This window comes from Microtus ochrogaster, linkage group LG7_11 (genome assembly GCF_000317375.1).
Source record: "Microtus ochrogaster isolate Prairie Vole_2 linkage group LG7_11, MicOch1.0, whole genome shotgun sequence".
Classification (NCBI taxonomy): Eukaryota; Metazoa; Chordata; class Mammalia; order Rodentia; family Cricetidae; genus Microtus; species Microtus ochrogaster.
Window position 1 is genome coordinate 20,062,288 of NC_022032.1, and position 5,667 is coordinate 20,067,954.

General features: G+C 44.7%; 1 protein-coding gene across 2 annotated transcripts in view; it reads left to right on the forward strand.

Annotated features, from left to right (window-relative positions):
- Irf2 (interferon regulatory factor 2) overlaps positions 1-5,667 on the forward strand; it is a 107,306-nt gene that overhangs the window by 23,631 nt on the left and 78,008 nt on the right. The gene's annotated exons all lie outside the window — the stretch shown is intronic.

Genomic DNA, 5,667 nt, shown 5'->3' on the forward strand with positions numbered 1-5,667 from the left:
GCCAGCACATCTCCATTGCCCCTGGTAAGCTTCTCTGGTAACGTCATGAGGACATTATGGCTTGTCTTTACTTGGATGTGACTGGCTCTAACATCGCCCTGTACCTTCTTTGGCTGCTGTGTCTGAACCATCTTGGGTTTCACGGAGCTCTTCCTAACGCTGAATGCTCAGGACTCTTCATGAGCATGAGTCAAGGAAGTTTATTTTTAAATGAAACGTTGAATAAATTCAAAAGTTAGTTAATATACCAGACTGAATTCTCTGGATTGTATGAAAATAGTAAGTCGGTTCACTTTTCAGCCTTTATGCTTTTTGCAATCTTTTTATTTTCCTTATCATCCGTGTATGATAAATTTATCCCAACATAGAGTTGGTATGTTAACACGCCTCTCCCTCCCGGCCCCGTCTGTTCTCCAGAAGAGATTCATCTACTTCCTTATTGACTAATAATCACGCTGGGTCATTATCTACAAGGCGCAATGCTTGATAAATTGAGGGGGCGTTCAGAGATGCAAAGGTAAGAGCCTCGCTCAGAAGGACTTTGTACGGGTGATAAGCCCACTTTCAAGTGCACGGTGTGAACGCCGGTGTCACCAGGTGGCCAGAATCAGTGGAAGAAGGGTTGGGACGGTGGAACTGAGCTGAATTGTAGTGGCTTGGGGTGCGAGTTTTAGTCCACACCGTGGAGTTATTCAGAGATTTTAAGCAAGGAGGTGTTGGAGACATTAATCTGGTCACCGCTGTGCAGGGCAGGGATACACTCCTGTTCCGTACAATGGACCTTGGATGCCTTCTTGCTCTCTGGAGAATCTGCCCTTGTCCTCTCTCCCTTAGGCAGAACTTGCCATGCCATGTGATGTTTCTTTGGAGAAGTCTTAGAGGAGGCCAGTTCGGTCTCACGGTAGCTCTGGCATGATTCTTAGGTTGTGGTTGATAGGCGAGGCCTGTAGACGTCCTTACAGGCTGCATATGGGTAACATTCAAATCCAGGTGTGCTTGACACCAAACCTGAGCTATTTCTACCATGCTATGTTAATAAGGAAAAAGAAGGAAACCGATGTGGTTTTCAAAAACGTTTAAGGCGTTAAAAATTACACTTGCTTATTTTGTGTGTGTGTGTGTGTGTGTGTGTGTGTGTGTTGCACAGTTCACACTGCATGTGTAGAGATCAAAGGCCATCTTGGAGTCGTCAGATCTTTTCTTCCATTGTGTGAGTTTCAGGGGTTGCACTGGGGCTTGGCAGCAAGTCAAGTGCCTTTACCCACTGAGCCATCTTGCTGGCCTCACTGTGGTTTGGAAAAGGGTTGCTTCGGAGGAGAACCTGGCAACCATACAATGAACACCAATTTCAGCTTTTGGCAACTGTTCGGAAACTGAGAGGCAGTGAGTATTTTTTTTTTTTTAATATGTTAAGGCAGTTCTCCTGCGTCCAGGGCAGAAATGTGTTCCTGTGTCGGGGAGATGCATGGACCTAGCATGGGATGCAATGCTGGCTTTTTGCAGTTGGAGTTCATTGCTAGTGATGGCGTCTCCCAAGGATAGACTCAAACTCTGATATCTCAGTGCCCAAGTTTATAGTTTGGATTTGTCTGTCGGAACCAGGCTTTATCTGAACATAAGCATCTGTAGTATATGTGATGATGATGATAATAATGATGAAACTGACAACAACAGTAAGTAGGTACCCTGTTTTGGGTAATCACTAGAAGAAGGGCAGCTTAAAGGAACCCCTGCAAGAGTGGGCAGTCATGAATTTGGATGTGCAGAAAAGAATCATTTCATCTCATAGGAGGGCAGCACAATGGCCTTTTCAAGAACAGATAGATACTTCTTTCCTCTGTATTTGGGAAGCCATTTGTCTTTAAGGCCAAAAATAGTCTTAAAATAAGATAGCAGGAAAAGTGGTAGCTTTCTGCAAAGTTTCCTTGGGTGTCAGTAAGCCGCCCCTGCTAAGCACCCTGTCTTTTGGCTTTTCTAACCAATGGACTGAACACATTAGTATCAGAAGTGGACTCCCCTCAAGATATACTCCTTTCCCTCTTTATGTCTTTCTAATCGTGTGGGTGTTTCACCTGCTTGTATGTCTATGCTGGACGTGCAAGCCTAAAGAAGGTGGAAGAGTGTGTGGCATCCTCTGGGACTGGGATTACAGACAGTTGTGAGCAGCCATGTGGGTTCTGGAAGTTGAACCTGGGCCCTTTGCAAGAGCAAGACAGTGCTCTTAACTGCTAAGCCATTTCTATAGCTCCTGTTACTTCTTTCTTTATGTTTGTGGTACCAGGCGTTGACCTCATGCCTGCTAAGCAATTGCTCTACCACTGAGCTATAGCCGAAGCCCTGAACAGAGGTTTTTTTTTATAGACCTGTTATATTTTAGAAGGTTGTGTTATGTTCAAGAAGGTTGCATGCATTTGTGTCTATGCACCCCATGCATGCCTAGTGCCAGAGAAGGCTAGAAAAATGTGTTGGGTTCCCTGGAACTGGAGTTACAGATGGTTGTGAGCTGCCACATGGGTACTGGGAATAGATCCTGAGACCTCTGGAAGAGCAGTAAGTGCTTTTAACTTCTGAGCCATCTGTCCAGCCCCCTCATGTACCATCTTAATATACTTTCCCCATATATAGCCTGGCCCTGGCTTACGAAGGCTTGGTTTATGATTGGTTGACCTAATGATGCTCTTTCTTCCTGGGGTAACGGTATGCAGCAGTGTGTTTCCTCATGACTGTAGGCAGTGCAGCTAGCCACAGCTTCTACAGGACCACAGGAAAGCAGGCTGTGGCATGAGCACGCTGCAGTGTGCCGTGTGGCTGACCCGTGGTGGTGAGGTTAGGTGTGACACATGCATTTTCAACTTGACTATGGCTTGTTGGGATGTTGCCTTCCTGAGAGCTGCAGAGCAACTTGCTTGCTGTTTCTCAGCTGTACATGAAGATGTACCAGTCCTTTCTGGGCTTGCCGACTTGAACAGTTGGTGGCAGACCACCTTCATTTCAGAAAGGAGAAGAGGGGCATCTTGAATGGATCACCTTTCAACTCCTAGAACAAGAGACTGTCTTAGAGCTTGCTTCTTTTTCTTGTTCTGTGACACAGTGACTGCTCAGAGGAGATGCTGATCGGGAGAAAATAGGGTTCCCCCCCACATTTTCCATGTAGGAAGAAGGCTTGAGAATGCAGCACTGGTGGCGCACGCCTTTAATCCCAGCACTCGACAGGCAGAGGCTGGCGGATCTCAGAGTTTGAGGCCAACCTGGTCTACAGAGCAAGTTTCAGGACAGCCAAGGGTACACAGAGAAACCCTGTCTCGAAAAAACAAAAGAAAAAAAAAACAAAAGAAAGAAAACTCAGCATGAGCTCAAATCTATATGTTTGAGAATCTGACCGTGGCACTTGTATTGCTGAATTACGCAAACTGGTATCTTCTAGGTGCTAGGTCCCGGAGCCAAGTACACTCAGTTTCCCCAGCATGGTTTTAAGTTTACAATGTCTCAGAAGCCAGACTACTTTACTGTCTCATGTATAGAATTGTTCAAGAAGATAGTTTCTTTAAAACTGGATGGAGTAAAACATAAAATTTTGCAATTTAGTTTTATCTGGAAAATAATTTATTTTTGTAACCCCGCACAGCTTTTTTTTAAAAAAATATTTTTATATTTCAAAATTATTACATTTGTATCTACAAAATATTCATTGTTAATGCTAGATTTTTTTTAAAAAAAGAAAACATATTTTACACATGACTAAATTACTTGAGAAGCATTCCTAGAAGGTACATTGCTGAGCCCAATAGCGTCATTTACAATTTTTTGGTGCGTATTGCCAAGCTTCTGTCTGGAAATTTTGTACCTATTTATAGTCCATGGTGCATGAAATGTAAAGTATTCTCATCTCTCCCTTTGGGTGTGTGTGTGTGTATGTGTGTGTGTTTGTGTATGTGTTTATGTGTGTACATCTGTGTGTGTTATGTGTGTATGTGTCTGTGTATGTGTGTTTGTGCATGTGTATGTATGTGCCTGTGTGTTTGTGTGTGTATGTGCATGTGTGTATGTGTGTGTTTGTGCATGTGTGTGTATGTGCATGTGTGTATGTGTGTGTTTGTGCGTTTTGTGTCTGTAGATCAGAGGACACCTCGGGTGTCATTCTTTAGGTACACTATAACTTAATTTTAAAGATTTATTTTTATCTTATGGGTATGAATGTTTACCTGCAGGTATGTATGTGAACTATGTGTGCCCAGTGCTCATGGAGGCCAGAGATGGTACCAGATAGCCTAGGATTGTTATAGACAGTTGTGAGTAGTCATGTGGGTTCTGGGAACTAAATCCGAGTTCAGAGGTACCCTTCACCTCGGAGCCATTAGCTCCATTTCCCTGACTAGGAAAGAACTTGCTTTTGTTGAGACAGTCTCTCATTGGCTGGCTCTTTCATTAGGGTCGACTGGCTGGGCAGCAAGCCCCAGGACTCCTCTTGTCAGCCTTCCAGTGCTAGGTTTCTGAGCACGTGCCACCATGCTTGGCTTGAGATGCCTGCCCTAGTCTATGGAGTGGTGGGATTGCAATAAGTGTTTTACATTTCTCTTCATTTTATTCTTATGAACCCTGCTAAGAACAGAGAGGATCGGTGACCTGCTGAAGGCCACAGCACTGAGGAATAGAGCTGCAATTGAAACCAGGCAGGTTCAGCCAGGTCCCATGCTGTTGCCTACGATCCTATTGCTGTGGCAGAGGATGTAAGAAAACCAGCAACATGATGCTGTGTATAAGGTTTGCCCCTCTTTCAGAGCCTCTGAGTGTGGCAATGGCTTTGCCTCTTAACTCTCCTCCATGCTCTTGGTAGGTTAGGGATAGACTGGTTTTCCCGGAGCAGAACCTTTAGTCTTGGACTAGAGAGATGACTGGAGAGCACTTGCTGCTCTTCCAGAGGACCTGAGTTCCGTTCCTAGACTCCACATCAGAGGGCTCATAACTAACTGCCTCTGCTTCAGCTTTAGGAGACCCAACACCCTCTTCTGGTCTGAGGACATCTGTGCATACTTGGCACACACACTTGGCATACACACAGTACCCATACACACACACACACCCAATACACACACACATACACACACACACATCTCAAAAACAAAATAAAACAACTTCCCAACAAAAACAAAAACATACAAACCTCTGTGTTTACATTTGTGGGGAAACTGTCATTTTGAGAGCGTTCTTTTGGAAAGAATAGAAAGTCATTTTGGAGAGCCAGTCCCTGGTCAGTGTCCCCGCACTTCCTCTTCTCCCTTTTCTGTGGCTGCTAGGCCAAGAAAGGCAGTGGACAGTGCTGTGTCTTACTTCCGGGGCCTGTCTTCCTGCCTCTTTCTCCTTGGAAGCACTAAGGGGCAGGATGAGTGCTGGCGGCTCTGCTTGGCTCACTGTATTCTCTAGATGCTGCAGAGGGTGCTGTGGGATCTCAGGCTTTGAAGCCACGCTCACTTTCCTTTTGGGTTTGTTGTGATGGATTGCAAAAACCATGTTTGTTCTTATCGGCGTAACCCTGGGATTATGTAGGATCATAAGACTTCCTTTTTGAGGAAAAGTCCCAGACAGCTCGCTTATCTCCTTGTTCCATCTGTGTTTGGGGGCGATGGCATTTTTAATTGTCCTTCCTTTTTTTTTTTTTTTTTTTTTTTT